The 24,280-nt window shown below is 45.7% G+C and overlaps 1 protein-coding gene across 7 annotated transcripts in view; it reads right to left on the bottom strand.

Annotated features, from left to right (window-relative positions):
- LOC119651012 (sex determination protein fruitless) overlaps positions 1-24,280 on the bottom strand; it is an 852,573-nt gene that overhangs the window by 423,085 nt on the left and 405,208 nt on the right. The gene's annotated exons all lie outside the window — the stretch shown is intronic.

Genomic DNA, 24,280 nt, shown 5'->3' with positions numbered 1-24,280 from the left:
CCAGAAGTTGTTTCACGAAACCATGCTCCTCTTTGACAATGAGGTGACCGAAGGGGGGGGGGGGGGGGGGGGGGGGGGGGGTTGTTATAGGGAATTGGAAGGCTAGGTTGATTAGGCCAGCGGAGCATGAGGCGGTTAAAATCTCCGCAAAGAAAGAAAGGGAGGGAAGAGAATCTGACAGTAAGGAGTTCAGACAAACTGTCAAAGAATTCTTTATATAGGTAAGAAGGGCAAGTGGAGGGGACATATACACAAGATACAAGAATGGGAAGGGGGAGGAGAAGAAGAGTTTGGCGGGGAGTGTATCTTTTATTGCAATTAAGACCCCAGAGGACTTACGAGATGCATACCGGTCCCAGTCACAGAGAAAAGTGGAGTAGCCTTCGGGGAGCTCGGAGTTTAATATGGTATCGTCCAGCCAGGTTTCGGAGATACAGATGTCATGGTGTTGCTGAGCCAGCGCGGATAAATTGAAGGCCCCCATCTTGGTTCTTAAACCCCTAACGTTCTGATAAAACAGACGTACAGTAAACATGGACCCAGTTATATCGCTCGGCGAGGCAGGCGGGTTGCCCTGAAATTTACCCGCGAATTAAGGCGTTTGTATGGTTTGATGAATATACCCTCAGGCCAGAAAGAAGGGTTGCCGAGGACGTCAACTTCGTGTGGATAAGTCATCTATGATATCTATCCTGTGTTCTCGGAGCAAATACAACATACCCCCGAGTAATGTTCACCGATACCGCTTGGATCAGGTATCAAGTGATTTAATGAGAGTTTTTTATAGTAGTGACGGTGGAAGTCCTTAGGGTGTGTCCAATCCTAACGTACGGCTCTATTGTATGGTGGTAGGCTTTGAGGAACAACATGGCAAATGCTCTCAATGTACTCCTACTCCCCTTCCCCTAGACCTCCACATTAAATACATTTTAGTGTGCAGTTGTAAGGTTGTGACACATTATTCTTTACCGATGCATCAAAGATGGTCTGCGTAGTCGGTGCGGGGGTTTTCTCGAATACACACAGTTTATCCGAGTCGTACGGTCTACCAGGTTTCCCCAGTTTTCCCTAGCGAGTCTGGAAATCTGACGATGGCTGGAGCACGATCCCAGCCCTAAGTATAACATAGCCATTCTGACCGACAGCCAAGCGGCCATTAAGGCGTTGTACTCAGCGACAAAATTTTCCAGGCTGGTGGGGTAGTGCGGAAATTCGCTGAACAGTCTGGGTGGCACGCTCAAGATCACCCTCCTCTGGATTCCCGGGGCATAGCAACATAGAGGGGAATAAGCGAGCTGATGGATTAGCCAGGCGGGGCTCTGCTCTTGGCAGTCCTTCGGCGGGTACAATTGGTGTATCGCAGGCGACTGTCAAGGGCGAAATTTACCTGTGCCAAGTCAAGGAGGATTCGGGCCGCTTATAACATAGCCCGACCACGATGGCTTCTGTGTCAGACGCGTGCAAATGCATTCAAGATTACGGACAGGGCATTAGCCCATAGGGGATCATGCCGCCAGGCTCGGTATAGGCCCAAGTTGTGGAGAAGAGGGGGAAACCCTTAAGTACTTCTTCAGCGGTTGCCCAGCTCCAGCTAGAGTCAGGCTACGGACACTGTGTAAACTATTTTTTGGGGATCTCAGAGAGATTTTTAGATGCAGGGCGGGAGAGTTACTTTCCTTCGTGAATGTTACGGGCTGACTCTGAAGATCTGAGCCGGCTAGACTCTGCCTCTCTGCTCTCATAACAACAGTCACGGTATTAGGAGTTTGTGGCATGAAAACGGTGCACTACAGCGTTAATTGGGCTCCTCGGAACGGCCACTGATACCTACCCTACTTACTCATCTTAGTGAATTTAGTGAAAACAGGGACGTCGACCCGAGGAACTGCTTTCCATAGAGGTTACGGCGAGAAAGAAGAACCGTACTGCAATAGCCTCGTGCCAAGCCGCCAGATGTGTCGGCGGTAGTTCACTGCTTTCGTGGAGACGTTCACAATGCCGGCGATGGAGTGGCTGGTTCACATCTCTGCTATGTCGCCACATCACTACATCCTCAGCTAAGATTACGGGAGTTTCAGACCCACTTGGGTTCGCCCACCATGTCCAGCCTGAAAGAGTGCTCCTCTCCCAGGACTTTTAAGGGGCCCTCATATGATAGGTGCAGTGGTTTCAGAGAAGAGTCCACCCTAATAATGGCCTGCGAGCACGTCTCGACGTCCCTGGAGGTGTCATGTCCGACGTTGTATTTTGGGGAGGCGGAGCCGGTCGTAATTTCGTAACCGCATCTCTGCCGCAGTCTGATCGAGTCGCTTAACCCTGCTCTGATACCCAGCGCAGGGTCGACGGAGAGCCGCAGACTCTAACAGTACACCATCTGCACAGTAGTATACCATCTCTCGATGGGCTTTGCGAAGGTCGAGGAGGACGAAAGGTAGGGAAACAAGTTGGAACGAGTTGTTCCAGAAATATCGAAATTTACTTAATAAAATAATCACTACTAGCGACGGAGAAGGTGTTACGTTTTAATTCTTTAAACCTTTTCGCTAGAAACACCGCGAATCACACATTGACTACTTCCCATTGACTAGCCAGCCCGTCGTCCTGATGCCTGGGTGTGCAAGATCGTGTACTACGTGGGCCGGAATAAATGGTCTAAATCGTTCTCCGAGGTCTCGCAAAATAAGTGGGAGTTTGAGCCGAAAGTAGGAAACTACTTGAGCTTGTATTTGGAGTTTGTCCCCAAGCTCTCAAGCTCCCGTTGGTGAACAGCGACGTAAACTGCTGTGCCTGAGGCATTGACAAACACGGCTAGGGATGCATCTGGCCGAGGAAATGGTAAAAGTACAGCATCAGCCAGCTGTTGTTTGACAGTTTCAAACGTCTAAATGGCCTCAGTAGATAATACAACCTCACGCGAGTCTTTTGTTTTCGATCGCCACTTCAGCCTTGTCTCGTTGAATTCCGTCAGGGGTGATGATGTGACCGATAAATTTTACTTGATTTTGTAGGAATTTGCGCTTTTAACGTTTAGAATGAGATAGAGAGAGAGAATGATGTTGAAAAATGTATTTGAGCTGATCCAAATGCCCAGATTCAGAAGAGGAGGCGGTCAAAACATCATCCATGTAGACGAAACAAAAGTTTAAGTTTAGACTATCTGCGCTGCGTTTCACAAGCCAAATGTCATCCTAGTGAATTGGATTTGGTGATACGCTTTGGTCAAATCCAAGGTCGTGAAAACACGGCAGTTTGTCAATGAATGCGCGAAGTCATAGGTGAGTGAAAAAGGGTATTGGTCGGGAATTATATGAGCATTCAGATGCCTGTAATCTCCGCAAAGTTTCCATTCGCCGTTTGGTTCAGGAACTATATAGAGGGGAGATGACCATCAGTTATTAGAAGGTCCTGGATTCATGAGATCATCGAAATCTTTCTTTGCAACAAGTAGTTTCCGGAGTGATACGGGATGTACTTAACCGGCTGGGAGAAACAAATTTCAGCAGAGATGTTGCGAGCGGTATTTTTTGAGGAGTGCGCGAATGCAATGGTCGGTAATGTCCTCGAAAGCAATGCAAAAAGTGTCGTTTGCGCAGATAGAAATTTTTCCTGACGACTTCAAAGAGGTTTTGGGGTCTATCAAGGGTCTATTCTGCAACCAGCGGCCCGTAGTGAGTCGGCGCCTAAATTATCCGCCAAAACGAATTGACTTCTTGACGTGTGACTTTATCGACAGTTGTAGACAGCAGCTTCAGCGACCCTAAGTCCACGCAGGCGAAGATAGCGCGGGTATTCTCTGGGAGTCACTGCAACCACAGGGATTTTAGCAACTCTGAGCCGACCTTGTCCCCACTCAACTGTCTCATTTCGCTCGCTGTAAGGATCGGTCGCTCAGCGTTAGCCTTTTGGTCTTTTTGTCGAAACTGATGAGCGCATCCGCAAATTGCGCTTCCAATTGGCGGAACCACACACTCTTACTGCGACCATTGCTACTGGGACGGAACTGGATCGGTCAGAAAAGAGAAACTGCACTCCACACAGGTTACGGCGAGAAGGGAGACCTGCACCACACCGATCTCGTGCCAGGTCGCCAAATGTATCTAGTGCCTTGCCGAAGGCGTTCGTACCACCGACTATGCAGTGGGTGGTTCACGTCCCCGCTGTGCCACCACATCCTAAATGCTATCACTTCAGGCGTGACGACCCTCCATATTGCCAAACATGCGAGATGATTCCGGAAGGTGTCAAGCATGGTATTTTTGATTGTCCGAGATTTGCACAGGATTGAGATAGAAATAATCGTCAGGACGCTGTTGTCACCCGAGAATACCGTTGATGACATGCTAGCCTCTGAACCAACTAGGAGGAAGGTGGAAAGATTAGTGAAGGCAATCCGCAAGAAGTTTCAGAGGAAAGTGGTAAACAACATGAGCCGCAGATCGTAAATGATCCTGCCCCTGGAAGCAAGTGGCTTCAGTAGCTAAAAGTTATAAGGTATGGCAGGAGGGGAGTCAACCGATCACGAGGAGCCGACTCCACTTGTTAGCAGATCAAAGATTAATGAAAAAGGGGAACACGAGCTTTAGTTCGTAACTTATCCTGCCCCTTGAAGGGGGGGCTCACATTAAGGTATGGCAGAAGAGTAGCCAACAACGGTAGATCTTGAAACTTTCCATCGCGGCTTCCTACAAGGTAGAGGCAACTACTCTGATGCTATCTATTCTGTATTCTTGGAGCAAATACAACATACTCTCGAGTGTGGTCAAAGAAGTCCTTAAACCGAGGCCATTTAGGTTCGCCAATATTCATTCAGGAGAAAGTGTCCCTTTTATACAAAGGGAACAAGGAACTTACGGGGTTCCCAGGGAAGAGTTGAAGGCATGTGTAGCCTTTCTAATTCGAGAAGATTATCTCCGGTTTGAGCAATATCATTCTTGAACGGCACCGATAATTACCCAGGAATCCATATAATCATAATCTCCTGGAAGTTACCTGTTGAATAATGGAGTGGATACCAGAGCATGATTTGAAGAACGCAAGAATACTTTCTTCTGGAAATGTAAGCCTCACGCTGATATTCCCATCAACATAGAACCAGAATCAGAGTCACAGAAACATAATAGATTGGATGCTTGCAATTCCTGCTTCACTGAGGAATGCCTAAGAATGGGTTTATGTGTGGAAAACAACCCGATACATAGTGCAATTGCATGGCCAGTGTGCAACGTTGATGCAATGCATTAATGCATCTTCGACCAGTTAAACATTTGATTTGTAGCTTAAATGCTGCAATTCAACTTGTTTAATGTCCGAAGTGTGGTTCTTGATGTTGTTCCCTATGTTGCTGTTGTTGCTAAGTAAAACGCTTCATGTGTGGCTACTCAAGATGTCTTGGAGGAAAGTAATTTCGATAATAATTTGTTGAAACAGTTGAACGTTAGGTTTTGTATCTTGGCCATCCTAGGGTTCGGATAATCACGGGAGCGTGCAAGAAAACTAGTCGTACAGGGAAGTGAACGCGTGTGTAAATAATTATGATGTGTATGGAAAGACAGTGGGTGCAGGAGATGGGATCAAGCCACCCCACTTTGCTTGAGTCCAGAACCTATGCAAGCTCCTTCCAGATTGCCTTAGCAGACTTGTAAGCCCGCACAAAGGGCTAGATCCATGGCAGCCGCGTCTCCGCAGTCAACTTAATTGGCCAATCTAAAAGAGGATTACAGGAAAAATAATTCATCTTTTTGCGAAACAAACTGTGCCCATTTGCATGAACATCCACCACAGCAACTCTATCCGTATCTGAGCAGCGAGCATACGGTTTGCATTGCAGTAACTAATATCTTTTTAAAGGTGCTAAATACTGGATTTTGTTCCTAATGATCATCCAAATCAATTTCGGTTTGCCAGTGGTCGACCGTTGTTGCTTTAATTTCTTTCCACTTGTTAACTTTACGAAAACCGAATAAATTGCAAAAGATATTTATGAGCAAAATCTCATCCCGGGGAGCTGCTTCTTACTTCCTAGGCACGTATGTCTGGTGTGCTTTTCATCTTTAGTTTAGGTTCATTTTAAATTTTAATTGAAAACATTATAGTTGCCTAATTAGTGGAATTTTAGTTAACTAATTCATAATTTTCCCCAAGTTGGTGTCTATTTTTATCCGTTTAAGGTCCACACTTAGATAATTTCTTTGTCTAGCGTTTGCGTGCATGTGGGCTCCTTTTCGGATACAATCTTTTGGGATTGCGGATTTTTATTTTTCATGTGGAATTACAAATTTTTGCTAATTATTTCATCTCATGTCAGACAGTACCGTTTGAACTTTAGGGGTTAGCGCGCATTATGGCGATAGAGAAGCATCCGAGGCGAGAAATTAGGCAGAAATATGCAGCAGCACATTTTTAGATGGTTCCCTGTAACTAAATCAACGACACGAATCGGTAGGAAAAGGTCAATAAACAGACGCGGGAGGTTATTTGTGTGAAAAACTTAATGGAAAATTCTAAGCAAGTGATTAATATTTGGTTTCAGAAGTTACAGGAAGCTCTGGTTAAATAGATAGCTTGGATTTGCATAGATACAAGAATGGGATAGAATGGGAGGTTGATTTTTGACTTCTTACAATAATTCTATGTAAATCAAATGCATTCTGGCTCCCTCTGCTCTGCTTCCCTGACCAACGTAATGGTAGAACTCCTTTCGTGATGGCTAACGCGAAATGTAGCTCCCTGAGGCCAACCTATCTCTCTTTGAGGGTGAGCTGTCTCTCCTCTAGGGCGATGTGTGGCTTTCCAGGGGCCAATCCTCTCGTCTATTAACACCACTAGTGAGTAGTGATAGCCACCCTGTACGAGATGACCCTACTATTAACAAAACGCCACGTATCTAGACTAGGGAGTCACACCTCCAGGGTGTCATGCGAACCGTGCCTATTGGATAGTTTGCAGCCGGGGGTAACTGACTGTATTCGAATAGACCCTCACTGATACCTGGGCGCCACAGCGAGTAAGTTTGACTTTACCGTCCTACAGGTGGCTATGACACGGAGGACCTCCTAACCCCCATACTCGTCCGAATCAGATAAGTACCCGTATTAAAACAGAAAAAACTACCGCCAAACAAGCGAGATCCGATACCATACACGAACTGGTTAACCAGGCTCCGATATATTGAGAGCCAGGTAATTACACCCAATAAGGGAAAAGTTGGGATGTCAAGCAGTGGTATACTGCGAGGACAACAACCAACAAACACCACTGCTCAAAAAGCAGGGAGATGCAAAAGCACGTCTGAGATAAATATATCAGACCTCAGGAAGGAGATCGGTTTCAGTGGCGCAGGTGCTAAATGGTACCTGCGTTATCTAAAGGAAAGCCTGAAACTAGGAGAGGCCCTTAAGAAGGCTCAGGATAGACCTAAACCATCTATATCGGAGACAAGAAAGGGGGAGCAGCGGAGACTAGCGCGCATGAAGAATGATCTCAAAAAATTCAAACCTGAACCCAAAGGGCGAAGGAAACCCGGGCAGGTTAGGGGTGTAGGTAGGAATCAGAAAACCCGCCATTAACAATGCTATTGCAGTCATCGACATTCGACTGGCCATACTGCCAAAAATATTTCCCGAGTAAATACTCACTCGTGAGGAGCAGGAAACTATCGAACACCTTATCGTCAGGCAGATGTGCAAGAGATGGACTGGGAAACTTGTGTTCACCGAGATACGCTTTCGACCGCGTCATATACTGGTGGACTGCGCGACGGAACACACTGCAGAGTGACTTAGGACCATAGTTCTTAAATTGCCCGGCTAATAAGGAGCAGAACTGTCAATATATGTTTGGGATGATATACCAAGAGCACACATGGTACAGTTTTTCTCCCGAAAGCCGCAACAATAGAGACGGAAGATCTCATGGACCTCCTAATCGCTCAGAATGAGGATCTTTATACGCGAAGCAAGGTGGAGGGCAAAGATAGACTCCTCACGATCGGGGTAGATGGCCGATCCCTGGAGGCAATCAAACGTCGGAGTTGCCCTATCAACTATCGATTTGATAACATACCTGTAGACGTGCACAGGGAGAAGCCGAGGAAAGACACCTCGGAGGAGACACCGGGTGAAAAGCGTACCGAGGTCCCCAAGAAGTCTCGAAAGCCATAGAGGCGGAAAGGACTGGATTAGCCAGGGAAGTAGAGCTGCTGCCCAGTGAAGAGCAGAAGCTGAACGACCTAGACGTAGGACTTCTAGGACTCCGGATGGACAGCAACCCGCAGGAAAGCGCAATGTCAGAGGAGGAGGGCGATACTCCGGCAGTGGAGAAGAGCTCCAAACAATAACGGAACCAATGGGCAGCACTAAGATAGCCCAGATTAACCTCCACCATGCGAAAACTGCATCTGCGGTAATTGCAAGGACAAGTTCCAAGATTTCGACCGTACTCTGTTCCTTGCTTCAAGAATTTTGCAATACTGCCAGAGAGCCTACTATTCGTGTTACTTCAGTTAAGTGGATCTGTTTTAATCTATTATCTAGCGCCGAGATTGCTATTCATTGAAGCAGGTCTGGACTACTACCTTGATAGAAGCAATAAAAGACTACCCGAAAAAGGTATGACATCGCCGCTTCTGTGGAGTATTTTGGGTACTGTGGGAACTGCAAGAGCTGTCAAGACCCGCGAGAACTAAAAAAGTATGATGTATGGTTCATCTTGTTGAAAAACATCACCAGCTAGACGTTCAGAGTTACTACAAAATGATAAGTGTAACGAAAAAGTGGAATACACGAAAAACTGTGAAGAATTCCTTTGTAAGAGAGGCTTTGTAAGCGCCTCCACAAAGTAGTATGACATCCACCAATGGAAATCCTGGTGAATATAAATGAATCCGAGGATTGGATAAGAGGCTCGTGCTCCATAATGATGAATTCTATATGCTGTAGTAAGCTGGGAAGGAGCAGAATGGTTGACATGTGCTGGCGATGATATACCAAGAGCGCACATTAGGACAGCGTTTCTTTTTAAAGCCGCGGCAATAGAAGCGGAAGATCTCATGAGCCTCCTAATCGCTTGGAATGACGATCACCGAATACGATTATGGAGAGTTTTCAGGAGTAAAGTGGAGTGCAAGAATAAACTCCACACGATCGGGATGGATGATTGATCCCTGCAGGCAATCAAACATCGGAGTTGCCATATCAACTATGGATTTGGCAACATATCTGTGCACAAGCACAAGGAAAAACCGAGAAAAGACACTTCGGAGGAGAAAACTTACCGAGGTCCCTAGGAGGCCACAGAATCGGAAAGGACTGGATCAGTCAGGGAAGTAGATCGGCTGCTCAGTGAAGAACAGAAGCTGGGCGATCTGGATCTTCTAGGGCTTAGGATGGACAGATGGACGTGCAAGAAGGCGCCATGACGCAGGAGGAGGGTGATACTCCGACAGTGGGGAAAGCTCCAAGAAATAACGGAGCTAATGGTCAGCACTAACTAACACACACAAATCTCCACCATGCGAAAGTTGCATTTGCAGTAATAGCAAGGCTAGTTCCAAGGAGAACATTGGAATAGTGCTGGCTCAGGAGCCCTGAGTGTAGCGGGGCCAGATTGGCGGTCTGCAAGGAGGAAGCATGCAGGTAATTTGAGACTCTTGCTCTCTTCTGAAAATATAAAATTTAAATATATCTGTCCTTCAGAGTTCCTGACCTGGGACCTTGTGGCTATTCAAGTCTCATTGGAAGAAGGACGGAGCACTCGAGAGGCAGTCGTGGCATCGGGATACTTCCCAGGAGACGACATCCGAGTTCTACCGGAACAAGTGGCTAAACTGATGAAGTATTGTGAGAAGAGGGCGTTTCCGCTTCTCCTCGAATGCGATGCCAACGGCCATCACGAAGTCTGAGGAAGCAGCCAGACCAATCGAAGAGGCAAGTACCTTCTTCAATTTCTTCTCAGTAATAATATATAACTTAGAAAGAACTCCAACATTTGTGACCAGTACTAGACAGGATATAACTCTAGGAAATACTCTAATGAACGGGCTGGTCAGGAATTGGAGGGTGTCGAATGAGCCCTCTATGTCTCTTGGTGATCAAAGGGTAGTATAGGTCCCAGGGCGAAACGTGGATTGGTACCGACGATGGAGCATAAAACCTGGGAAACGCCTGCTGAACCAACGCCAACAGCTCTACTACCAAATTCTATCTCCACCTCCACGTAGTGACCGCTGGGAGCTCTTTCTTAACGAAAAGCCGCAGACGAAGAAGGATGAAGGCGAGTCTCCCGTGTCTAAAAACGGGACAAATTGTACCAACTGGTCCTCCAGGTTGGGGGTTGGGTAGGGCTGACAACCTTACATGGAAAACAACTTGCTACGAAGCCACAACAGAAGTCTCGGACTGGACTGATAATAACGACGAACCCAACAACGACAACGGAATAACGATTAGCGTTGGACAACGACCGGTTTCCTGGAGAAGAATCGCTGTACCATATATTACAGCGTCCATCCAGTAAACCATGTGCTCGGAGTAGGTTTCTTATAAAAATAATAATAATCGTTGGCGCAACAATCCATATTAGATCAGGGCCTTGAAGTGTGTTAGAGCACTTCATTCAAGACCGTAACGGTACACTACAGTACAGTGTAGGAGGCAATGTGGTTAGCATTGCGCTCGCCCGAGATTATCACCCTGATTGAATCAGGTACTCGTTGACAGCTGAGTCGACTGGTATCCGACGTCAAGTCACGATACAAATCCCACTGCCACCAGCGAGATTTGAACCGCGGCCTTCCATATGACAACCCAATGCTCTACCCACTGAGCTATTCGGTCACAGTAGGTTTCTTAGTCAGCCAAAAAATGAAACCTGGTGGTCTCGACTTTAAAAACATAAGGGAACGGCTATGTACTCTGCGATTGCGAGGCAAATTTACAAATGTGACCCTCATTAACGTTCACGCCCCTACAGAGGAGACTGCAGAGTCGAAGAAGAATACCTTCTACGAGGCAGTTGAGCGGACCCTCGAAGCCTGTTCTAAGTATGATATCAAAATCATACTTGCAAATTTCAACAGTCAAGTAAGGACGGAGCCTAGGCGATACGTCGGCTCCCATAGCTTACATAGGGATACCAATGATAACGGACTACGGATTATTCAGTTAGCAGTATCGCACAAAATAGTTGTTATCACGAACTGCGTCGAGCGGAGAAGGGACTTCACAGGCGAAAACAGGAACCATGGGAGAACCAACAGATTTGTGAACTCGAAAAGCACAGGAGCAACCGCACCAGGCGCGGTTTTTTACCAACAAGTCAGCAGGATGAAGCTTTATACAGCCATCAGTTTCATCATCTTTTCATTGGTTTTAAAACCACCTATGACAGCATAACCAGGTTAAAACTATTCACGGCCATGCGAGAATTCGGTACCCCGACGAAATTGATAAGACTGACTAGGCTGACCCTGACTAATATGCGAGGCCAAATGAAAGCAGCAGGATCACTCTGGAAACCATTCACCATCAAAACGGGTCTATGAAAATGGATACTCTATTATGCTTTAAACTGACCCTGGAAAAAGTGATCCGCGGTATTGATGCGGAGGGCACCATCCTATTCAAGTCCACCTAACTATAGGCTTTTACTAACGATATTGGTATTATGCGAAATAAGAACAATAAAGGAAGAGGCTACAATTTTGAGACCGTTGTTAATTTCTTCAATTTAAGGTCGAAAATCGCAACCGATAACAGGTATTACGGACAAAAATGCGCACGGTCGTTGGTGGCCAACAGAGCCTACTTTCATGCAAAATGTCTCCACATAGGTTCAAAGCTCTTACTGTACAAGACCATGATGTTGCCAGTCCTCATGCATTCCTCGGAGACTTTAGATTCATACCCTCTCAATTGGGGCTTTAGAATACATTCAAATTTCTCCATACATTTCCTAAGAGGCGGCTAAAAGGGATGGAAATTTGTGGGCTAGGAATCTGCAAATTTTGAAACTGTTGTACTTAGACACCAACAACACCTTGGAAAGGGACTGACTTCACACCGAAGACAGACTATGATTGTTTCCTGACAACGGTAGCGAGGGTCCTCAAGATGCTCGCTTTCTCCAGCTTGAGTGAAAATTCCAACGATATAAGCTGGACATTCTGGACTTAAGTGAATTAAGATGGTGGAATTCTGGAGAGTCTTCCTTTACCTCTTACCACACTTAGGACAATGCGTTGTACTCTGGGAACCTAAGTGATAGCAGACGCGAATCCGATGTCGGGTTGCTTCTGGGAGCTACCGCAAGGCACGCTCTCTTTACCCGGTTTTTGACAGACTTCTAACTGCAAGATTCCGCTGCAGGTTAAGGAGTATCACAATTCTATAGTGCACCAACCAAGACTTTCGATATAGTGGAGAAGGATGTCTTCTATGAGCAATTACACATAGTTGAGAAGTTTCCTAAAGGTGGCATTGTGATTGTGATGGGTGATCTGAATACCAAGGTGGGCACAGACAACAGTTTGCTCAGATATGTGATGGGAGGGATAACGATAATGGTGGGAGGTTGGTGGATTTCTGCTGCCTCCATTGCCTCCTGCCATAAGGTCAGTTGGTTTCCAACTGACGGATACCGCACGAGAAATCAGATTGATCACTACGAACAGCAGTAGATCGAGCTGTCACCTGCATGGGCGACATCGGCTTCAAAAAGAATCATTACCTGGTGTTCGCTTACATTCACTTGCGTATTGCGTCCACCACTACTTCTTGCAGGCTTGGAGAGCTGTGACCTCCCAAGTTTAATATCTACCGCTCGTATGACCCAGCTGTCGCTCGACAGTGGGAGAGTTATCTTGGTGATCGAACGGTAGATACACTGAGTAACATGAGCCTGAAAATATTGATGAGCATTGAGTCGCCATCATGATCTTTTATTGAATGCTGTGGAGGTCGTCGGTCACGTATGGAAGGGGCGTTATAAGATTTGGCTGAATGCGGAATTGTGGAAGCAGATTGATGAACGGAAGGATTTGAAGGCTCTATTGACCGTTGCTGGTGATGACGGGCGTGACGCCCTCGAGCTCCGATACCGAGCGAAATCCCAAGAAGTTCAGGATAGTGCGCGCCGTGACGAAAAGGAATTTGCTATTCCACAGGTCAGAGAAGTGGAAGAACGCAATAATTTCAGAAGTGGATATGGACTGTTTCTCGAAACCGAGTAAAGCCGCTGGGCTTGATGGTCTCCCCACAGAGTTTTTTAACGCTGCACTTGCAGTTTCCGCCCATACCATTCAACGCGAAAATCTTGAACTCTTGCGTCATACAAACCGAACGACAACCTTGGACCCTTGGCAAGGTTTAGAAATTTTGAGAGAAGACGCGACGCGGTTATTAAACACAGATTCCGGTAATTGCCCTTCAAAATTAATAAGACTCGCCGCGGTAATTAATAGATAATTAGGTTAATAATTTAAGGTTGTTTTTTTTGTTAAAAAAGTAATTTAGGTAATTAGTGTGTAAGTATAAATAGAACCGTATAATGGCAATTGTTTTCAGTAGCTTTGTACTGATGAAGGGGGTAAGTTGCTCCCGAAATATATATATACACAATAAAATAAAATTGTAATTTGGAGTAAGCTACTGGTCTATCAATTTTAGACTTAACTACAAATAGAAGACAATATCTAACCTCTAAGAAATTCTTCCCCCGAAGTCTCGGAAGTCACAGAGCCATCTGGCAAGCCGCCCATCTCATGTTCAGTGTCTGTTTGAATGCTGCTGCGGAAGGAGCATTCTGGAAGACTGCCACGGTAATTGTGCTCTTGAAATCACAAGAGAAGGATAAGAGTAATTCTCGGTCGTACAAGGCCATATCTCTCCTCCCGGCCCTTGGCAAGACCCTAGAGAGGACTATGGTCCAGTGAATGGGGGTGAAAACATCCCATCTGGTGTCTGACAGACGGTATGGCTTCCATACTAGCAGATCCACCGACGATGCTTTAATATATGTGAAGAACTTTATTGTCCGCTGTCATAGTAAGTACGTCCTCGGAATATTTGCAGATTTCAGAGGCACACTTGATTACCTAAGTTTATCGTCCGTGCTGTCGAAACTTTGTGAGTATGGCTGCCAGGAATTAGCTCTGTGGAAGAGCTATTTTCACGGTAGGAAAGCAATCATTCAAGGTGTCAACGAGCGTGTGCGGGTGAATGTGGATCGCGGCTGCCCACAAGGATCTATCGCAGGTTCATTTATATGAAATCTGATGATAGATGAACTGTTGGGTGAGCTGAATGTGTTGCCTATGCGAATTATCTCCTCATTCTTGGTGAGGGGAACACTCCACATGAGCTTGAGCAGGGGGATATTGAGTACATGCGCATCGTTAACGCGTGGTCTCTAAAAGTCGGTACCGCGGTCTCAAGGGATAAAACAGTCGCGATGATTCTGAAAGGCTGACTACGTAGCGTCGTCCGAACTTGGTGAAATCAAATGGGGTATGTTTGAAATACCGGCAGAAAGACATACTTGGAAGTCACGATCGCGGAGCGTATGTCCTTGTGTCCGAACTTGTGTGAGCTCAAGTCACGGTTAACTAAATTGTTATGTTATGTTGAGGCGTGTGAAGTGGTGTGAGTGCAGTCTAAGCAGGAGAGCTACTTCCGTGGATGTTCTACGTACTGGTCCCCAATGTTGTATGACTTTGCAACGATCAAAAGGTTTTGAAATGAGAGTGTAACATTCAAGTGGCAGCTTAGATGGAACGAATATGGGAAAGGTTGCCTCACGTATGAGTACGTCAGAAATGTGTCTACCAGAGGAAATTGCGTAATGGACTTCGGGCTTGAGATGGGCTTCCTCCTGACGAGGCATGGTAGCTTGAATGAGATTGTGGCAAAGCTGTTAGATAAGCCTCCAGTGGTACGAAAGCGGATCTTGCACTCAGTATAAACCAGTACCACTGTGCCAGTCATGACGGGCTCTGTTTGTGGTCTCCGAATCAATCCGTGTCTGAATAGGACGGTGGGGTTAGGCTTATATGGCAGGTACTCACGTTAAACCCTTAGGACCTTCATTCCAAGATGACCGAGAAGTGGATCTTCCCAGGAGCACCTGGCATTGGAGAGTGGAGGGGGAGTGATAAAGAGACAGGAAATGTTGGCGGGAGCTGAAGCGTATTTCAGCGAGCCGTGAAGCATGGCACTTAGTGGTGGTTGACGTACAATGACTTTTAATTAAGGCTGGACGAATTAAGGCCAAAAAATAATTTCCTGTGAGAAAATTTGTAAGAACCAAGATGATTGATTAGGTCCACCAGCACTTGTTCATGCATGGTTTCTTGTCTCTTTATAGGTTAGGTTAGGAAGGGAGACGAGGTGTTGGTCGAATCCTTGGTAGTTCACTGGAAATATCGCTGCGAAAATGTACAGTGCTCGAAACCGAAGCACTGGAATTTGCAACGAAGCTTTTCATAAACGGCGCCCAATGTGGGACTGAGAACGCCCAAAATTAACAGACAAGTTAAATATTAAGTTGGGGAAAAAGTAATGCCGTATTTTGTCAATAGATGGCGTTACTTAAACACATTTTGTGTTATACTTATCGCATCGGGTCATACTATACGGCGATTTGAAGACGACAATCTGGGCGACAGGTGTCGCTTTGACAGTTCTATGATCGTACGTTTCAGTCTCAAGTTATTTATAGCACATCAAAGATGGAGTCCACCAAAGAAGAAATTCGTCATATTTTACATTTTTACTACCTGAGAGGTAAACCGAAAACGAGTCAACCAAGAACATCAAACCACACTGGTAAAACAGGAACAATAAGAATAGGAGAATACAACTTTGAGACCGTTGAAAATTTCTCCTATCTAGGGTCGAAAATCACAACCGTACAAGACTATGATCTTGCCAGTCCTCATGTATTCCTCGGAAACTTGGGTTCTTAGCAAGAATAATTCCGAACTCTTGCCCGCGTTCGAGACAAGAATCCTCCGAAGAACTTTTGGCCCCCTACATGAGGATGGACGATTCCTTAGCTTACATTACGACGAAATCTATGAGCGATACCATGACCATCAGTTTGTGGATAAAATCCGGCTCAATAGGTTACGGTGGGCGGGTCACTTAATCCGTATGGATGAGGCTGATCCAGCCCGGAAAGTCTATAAGGGCAATATCTATGGTAGAAAAAGAAGACGAGGCAGACCATGTCTAAGATGGAGCGATGACGTAGGTCAGAACGCCAGACAGCTTTTAGGGATATCGAATTGATGGATCTCGGCGCAAAACCGGGATGCCTGCAGTTCTTTATTATGGCAGGCCTAGACCGGATACCGGTTGTTGCACCGTTGATGATAATGGTATGTAGCAATGTGTATGCATCTATTGTAAAACATGGGTTCATCATTGTACGTTTGAGTGGAAGCTGATGAACAAAGGGTGCTGAATTAAGAATGAAGTCGTCCTAATTTAGAAGAACCAAGGTCCCAGGGCGAAACGTGGATTGGTACCTACGATGGAGGATAAAACCTGCAAAACACCTACAGTCGCGAATTCGATGTCGGGTCGTTTCTGATTCTGGTTTCGGCTTCTCTTGACAAGGTTTCTGACCGCAATATTCCGGTTCAGGTTAAGGAGCATCACAATTTTACAATGCTGTGCACTAACGGAAACTTCCGATTTAGACGAAAAGGATGCTTTCTACTAGCAACTGCTGACGGCCCATGGGAGGATTCCCAAAGGTAACATTGTGATCGTGATAGCTGATTCGAATGCCAAGGTGATGCGGAAACACAGTCTTGGTGACCGTAACAATAACGGTGGGAGGTTTGTGGATTTCTCAACCACTTTGCTAGCAGCAGTAGATTTAGGAGTTGTCTCCCCAATATGCTAAACAATAGAGGCACCGACATCTGCCTCAAAAGAGATGGTTTCATGAACGCTTACGTTCGCTTGTGTGTTGCGTCTGCCACTTCTCGGAGCATGGGATTAAGATTCTAAAGAAAGGCACTCATTTTATGTGTACCAATTGAGGGGGTATATGCATGCTACCTACCGTCACAAAGATAATAGTTAAAATAATTCTGGAACGCATCAAACAACATCTCAAAAGATCGATTGACAGAGAGGAGGCTGATATCCGCTTCATTGGCCGCTTCAACACCCTACGGATTACTTTGGAACAACGCGCGGAGTTTAGATCTTCGTTGCACCTGCTCTCCATCGATTTCGAGAAAGGTTTCGGCAGGGTGAACAGAGAGTGTATCTGGCATGTTCTATGCAGGAAGGATATGGTGGCGCAAAATGTCACGTGCTGCGCCGAGGTAAAATCCAAAAGAATTTTGAGGTTCACAGCGAATCCTTCAAGGTTGCAGCTTGTCACCGATATTATTTCTTCTTGTTATCGGTGACGTTTATTATGATGCATTGTCCGAACGACGTGGAGGATTTCAATGGACTTTCCCCAAACATCTCGACTACGATAATGACGAATGTTTGCTCTCTCACCGGGTCATGGAATATGGCCAAATGGTTCTGGATTTGGAAAGAGAAGCACGTAAAGTTGGACTGACTGGTCTATCTGCATTAATGTGTAGAGTATTGAAGGCGTAGATCAATTTGTATATATAGGAAGTGCGGTTTCTGCCGATGGTACCGCATTAATAACACCAGATCCGCTTTCGTTGTCCTGTCTAAAATCTGGAAATGTAATTATCTCAATATCCAGGTCAAGTTGAGGATGCAGAGAGTCTGCAGCCACTTGATGACGGACCGGACCACATTGGGAAGCAACTAACTTTCTTCCTTTCTTGTGATCCACGGACTTCTCTTTTCGAGTTAAATACCCAAGTTTTGAAAAAAAGGTTGACTGACGATTTCGTCCAAAGCAGAGGCTACTCTCAGGGCAGATGTGAGGCAGCGTCTGATGAGTTGCTTCTCCCCTGGACGAAACCGTTAGTCAACCTTTTTTAAATTCAGAGCATTCTGTGCTAGCGTTTTTTCTGTGCTGTTAAATGGAAGCACCATATGGAGAAATATGCCCACTGTTATTTAAAAGCTCTCAGCCTTCGTGAATACCGGTCTGCGCCATATCATCAGAGTGCGCTGTCCTGACATTATCTCAAATGAAGAACTTGGTCGGCACACAGACAAGGTACCCATGGAAGGATGATCAGAAAGTGGATATGTCAGGGCGTCACTTTCGTCGCTAATTACGCCATGCAGGGAGTCCCCCAGTCTAAGATGACCGAGAAGTGGTTCTCCCTAAGAGACCCTGGCGTTGAAAAGTGGAGGGAGAGTGGCAACGTGTCGGAAAATGTTGGTGGCAGCTCAACTGCATTTCATCGAACCGTGAAGCATGGCGTTAAGTGATGGTTGACTTACCATGTTCCGTTAAGGTCTAAAGGGCAAATGAGTATAAATAGTTCTGAACTAAAAATGAAGCTGAACGAGTTAAGGCCAAAACATGATTGTTTGGGTGAAAATTTGTAAGAACCAAGATGATTAGATATGTCCAAAATAAACATCCAAGTTGAGTATTGTCAACACTGTGAGGGCAGTTATTCTACTAACTGGAAAAGGTAGTCAACCGGTTGACCGGTTAGGGCCCACCAGTATCTGGATTGTGGTTCGATCTTTGGTATTTCACTGGAAATATCACTGCAAAAATGTACTGGGCTCAAAACCGAAATACTAGAATATGAAAAGAAGCTTATCTTAAATGGCGCCCAATGTAAGACAATATATGTATGAGGCAGAAGATGATTAGGTGAGATTCGTAGTAAACTGAGAACGCCCAAAATTAACAGCCAAGTTAAATATTATCAAATACGAGGGGAGACCTAGCAATCAAATTGAAAAACTGATTGATTTTTACTATCAAAGATTCGTCAGCGACTAAGTGCCGTTTCAACGAAGCAGTCATCGCACTTGCTTGTGGAGGTGGAGCGGGTTTTTCATACCTCCAATCCTATCAAACTGGGATAAATGCGCCAGGACCAGCCAGAATATTTCTCATTCGGCCTACATATGTGATCCTGGAAAAATCATGTGCCTCTTCCCAAATTGAATAATTGACGAGAGAACTCCGGGTCCGCCTATCGGGATGGGCCTGTTTACAGTATACATCTTTTCGGTCAACGGGTAGTATAGGTCCCATGACGAAACATGGATTGGTACCCACGATGGAGCATAAAACCTGGGAAACACCTTCTGAACCAACACCAACAGCTTGACTACCAAACCCTATTTCCACCTCCAGGTGGTGATCACTGGGAGTCCTTTCTTAATGGAAAACTGCAGACGGAGAAGGATAAAGGCGAATATCCCGCGCCTAAAAACCGGACAAATTGTACCAACTGGCCTTCCGGGTTGGAGGTTGGGTACGGCTGACGACCTTGCGGAATTGTGGAAGCAGATTGATGAACGAAAGGATTTGAAGGCTCTATTGACCGTTGCTGGTGATGTCGGGCGGACTCCGATACCGAGTGAAATCCCAGGAAGTTCAGGATAGTGCGCGCCGTGACGAAAAGGAATTTGCTATTCCGCAGGTCAGAGAAGTGGAAGATGCCGCAGAATGAACTAATTCCAGAAGTGTATACGGCATCACGAAAGAACTTGTATATGATCCTGTGAAAGACCTTAACGGTTGACTTCTTATCCACCATGGCGGACAACAGAAGAGATGGAAGGAACAATTCCCCACGTTCCTAAACTGTATCACATCCAGTGAGGTTCCTCCTTATGTGGATGAAATGGTTAGTCAGCTTAACATCCGGATATGGACTGTTCATTGAAACAGAAGAGAAATCATTTCGGGCATCAATATACTCAAACCGAGTGAAGCCGCTGGGCTTGACGGTCTCCCCGCAGAGTTTTTTAACGCTGCACCCACAGTTACTGAAGATCTTCTACTTCCAGTCGTATGGAAATCTTGAGAATCCGAAACGTTCTCCAGAGAGTGGAAGAAGGAGATGATCGTTAAGAGAAGGCCACCTGTTTCGAGTGTGCTAATTGGAGGAGTATTTGCGTGCTCCCTGCCGTTGCAAAGATAATAGCTAAAATAACCCTGGAACACGTAATGAACTAAATGTGGATCAATGGTCAGACGACCATCCTGAGTAGCCGAAGACAACCTAGAGGAAGGAGCTATCCTAAAAACCTAACAAGATGGCAAAGTTGACCGCGAAGCTCCATCCACCAATACTAAAGGTGGATGGAACTTCCATATTCGCGGGTGGACACTTGGTTGCATGTCTCTGTATTAACCAGGCTCGGGAATGTGGGGGTTCCTTTGAGCGCTTCGATCCCTCACGTGTCATTATACAAAATTCATGCTCGATTGTCGTTTCTTCTTTAAAAAGCACTGTGAGCAGTAATTATACTGCACCCATGTGCCACACAATTTTTGAGATTGGGATGACCTTTTGGCCATCTGAGAGTTTTGTGGATGATGTCACACATGTAATTGAACATTTAGGGAGGGAGGAGTCCTCAAGTAGTGTGTAGTAGTAAGTGATAGTTGTTGCTTTGCTGCCTGATCGAGTTTTGTTTGAGTTGTGAGTTTTTCTTTCCTTGATGCATCTTGATCTTCCTCGAACACTCACGACGGTCGTTTTACCATCTCTTATTTCCATTAGTTCATTACAAAGGCATCAAAGAATATCTCAAAATATTGATCGACAGAGAGCAGGTTGGTTTCCGCTCCGGATCCTAATGCATTAACCACATCAACACCTAACGGATCACTTTGCAGCAATAGGTGGAGTTTAGATCTTTGCTTCACCTATTCTCCATCGATTTCGAGAAAGGTTTCGCCAGCGGGAACAGGGAGTGTATCTGGCATGAACTGTTTAAAAATTAGAAATGCAATTAACTCAACATTAACATCAAGGTGAGACTCTTCTGTGCTAGCGTTCTTTCCGCGTGGCTAGATATGGAAAAAGATCCCCATTGTCACTTAAAAGCTCTAAGCCGTCATGAATACCTGCCTGTGTCGTATCATCGGAGTACGCCGGTCTGCTACAATTTCGAACAAAGAACTTGGTCGGCATGTGTGAAAGTGGCAGTGGGTACACCAGACATTAAGCAAGGGGGCAACCTCCATTGCTGTTAACGCCATGCAGTGGAATCCACCATTCCAAGATGGTCTGAGCGCCATGTCGCTCACACTGTTCCAGTCGAACTGCACCAGAGAGCTAGTCGGCTGCTCTCCTCTCTCTAAGTTTGTGCTCTTATCTACGAATGGGAAGGTTGAACCCCCCCCCATGAGGTGTTGTGAGTTTGAGCTAGTTGGGGTGGGATGACTGGCGAGATGTGCAAAGCCTTCTGGCAGGCCGTCCCATCTCAGGTCCAGTGTTTGTTTGGATCTTGCTTGTGGGAGGGTTATTTCCCTGCATTCTGTCAAACTGCCAGGGTAATTGTGGTCCTGAAGTCACCAAAGAAGGATAAGAGCAATCCTCGGTCGTATAGGGCCATATCTCTCTTCCCGGCCCTTGAGAGGATTATGGTCCAGCGAATGGGAATGAAAACATCCCATCTGGTGTCTGACAGGCAGTATGGCTTCAGCACTGGCAGGTCCACCGACGAAGCCTTAATGTATGTAAAGAACTTTGTTATCCGTTGTCATATCAAATACGTCCATGGAATCTTTGCAAATTTCAGAGGCACATTTGATTACCTAAGTTTGTCGTCCGTGCTGTCGAAACTTTGTGAGTATGGCCGCCAGGAATTAGCTCTGTGGAAGAGCTATTTTCACGGTAGGAAAGCAATCATTCAAGGTGTCAACGAGCGTGTGCGGGTGAATGTGGATTGCAGCTGCCCACAAGGATCTATCGCAGGTCCATTTATATGAAATCTGATGATAGATGAACTGTTGCGTGAGCTGAATGTGTTGCCTACGCGAATTATCTCCTCATTCTTGGTGAGGGGAACAGTCCACTTGAGCTTGAGCAGGGGGATATTGAGTACATGCGCATCGTTAACGCGTGGTCTCATAAAAGTCGGTACTGCGGTCTCAAGGGCTAAAACAGTCGCGATGATGCGGAAAGGCTGGCTACGTCGCGTCGTCCGCACTTGGTGAAATCAAATGAGGTATGTTTGAAATACCGACAGAAAGTAACACACTTGGGAGTCACAATCGCAGTGTGTATGCCCTTGTGTCCCCACCTGCGTGAGCTCAAGTCACGATTAACTAAATTCGTGTGTATGTTCAAGCGTGTGATGAGGTGTGAGTGGAGTCTAAGTAAAGTTGCTTCCTAGCATGTTCTATATTCGGATCCTCCATGTTGAATGACTTTGCGATGACGACACAGGACAGGGCGTGTCTTCCTGTATGTCGTACGGTTTCGACCGACGCCATGCAGGTCTTGTTTCGTGTTGCTCCTCTTGATCTGGAGGTAGTCTGGCGTGCCACGGCCTACAGGATCAGGAGGGGTGTATCTTCGCTGGAAACGGATTTAGTAAGTGTTGATCAGATGTAGGGTCTGGGACCGCTTGCGGTCAAAAGGTTTTGAGTTGAGGGTGTAACATCTAAGTGGCAGCTTAGATGAAACGAATGTGGGAAAGGTCGGATCACGTATGAGTATGTCAGAAATGTGGCCATGGTGGACAGCGATCAATCTTATGTTTTTGTTAGTGTTTTGTGACGTCTTACGTTTTGTATCGTACGCAGAGCAGTAGTTGCCTAGTGAATCGCACGGGGTTTCGTTACAGTTCTACGCTCCGAGCTAATTCCCGTTAATCCTTTGGTGAGTTGCCTCCCCACGTAATCGAGGAGGGCGATCAGACGCGATTCTGAAAGAGACTCATCTGAAGTGGCTCTTGCCACGAAGCCTCATCGGAGGTTATCTGGTATCATTGGAACTAGGATGGTCCTGTGAGAGCATACGCTCCAGGAGAATTCCTGGGGGATGTGTTAGTTAGGACCATGGGATTATGTCCACATGGCAAGACCCCCAGGAATTTCATTCCAAGATGGGGGGTAGGGAGTCTCCCCAGGAGCACATGATTGCCTGTGGGAAAATTTTTAAGAACCAAGATGATTGGAGGTGCCCAAAATAAACATCCAAGCTGAGTATTGTCAACACTGGGGAACAGTTATTCTACTAATTGCAAATGGTAGCAGATTTCGACCGATTAGGTCCACCAGCACCTGTTCATGCATGTTTTCTTGCCTCTTCGTAGGTTAGCTGGGAAAGGGAGACGAGGTGTTGGTTGAATCCTTGGTAGTTCACTGGAAATATCACCGCAAAAATTAACAGGGTTCAAAACCGAAGCATTGGAATTTGCCACGAAGCTTTTCTTAAACGGCACCCAATGTGGGACAATATATGTATGAGGCAGAAGATGATTAGATGAGATTCATAGTAAACTGAGAATGACCAAAATTAACAGCCAAGTTAAATATTATCAAATACGAGGGGAGACCCAGCAATCAAATTGGAAAACACATTTTTACTATCGAAGATTCGTCAGCGCCTTACTAGGACCCAAGAAGAGGAAGGGTTCGATCCGATTATTTAAAAGAATGTTCGCATTACAGTATCCGTCCCATCAGGGTGACAATAAATCGAGGGGAAGGAGTGAATTAGGATTTGATTGCAATTTTGGATTTCCCTCCTTTTTCGAAGCTATGCACTGAAGAAGGCGCGAAGTAGTTCCTGGAATATGCATATTATATCTGCGGTAAATAAAATTTAATAAAGCGAAAACGGCAACGGATTTTTTGAATGTTTTATTTTATAGAAAAGATTTCGTAATCCTGATAGCGTGGATAGGTCGACAGATTGTATCTGTCGTGTGTCGTCTATAAATTGCGAGCGCAATGCTGACCACATCGCCTCCTTAGGGTACTGTAATGTACCGTTACGATCTTGAATGAAGTACTCTAATACACTTCAAGGGCCTGATCCAATATGGATTATTGCGCCAACGATTATTATTAATTAAAATTCTGTTTTGCATTTGTCAAGTGTTATTCGAAGCTTTGTTCATCCATTGCTGTTGTTAAGACATTACCACTTGCCCAGCATTAATTGAAAAGATAATGAAAATGAAGCACAATCTCATCTGATTCCATCGCATGCATCGTCATGTTTCTGCCGATACCACCTTGTCAGTGTTCTCGGCAGTGCACAGAAACCGTTTCGTAGCCGCTGCCTTTCATCAATCAACGACCAAATGCTCCACTAAAGAGGAAAAAAGCAAAAACAACAAGAACTGTCAATGTCACGTGTACTTCTTTGGATCGCTCATGAAGAATGGGAGCT

This window comes from Hermetia illucens, chromosome 3 (assembly GCF_905115235.1).
Source record: "Hermetia illucens chromosome 3, iHerIll2.2.curated.20191125, whole genome shotgun sequence".
Lineage (NCBI taxonomy): Eukaryota > Metazoa > Arthropoda > Insecta > Diptera > Stratiomyidae > Hermetia > Hermetia illucens.
The sequence above is the reverse complement of the archived record's forward strand: the minus strand, read 5'-3'. Positions and strand labels throughout refer to the sequence as shown.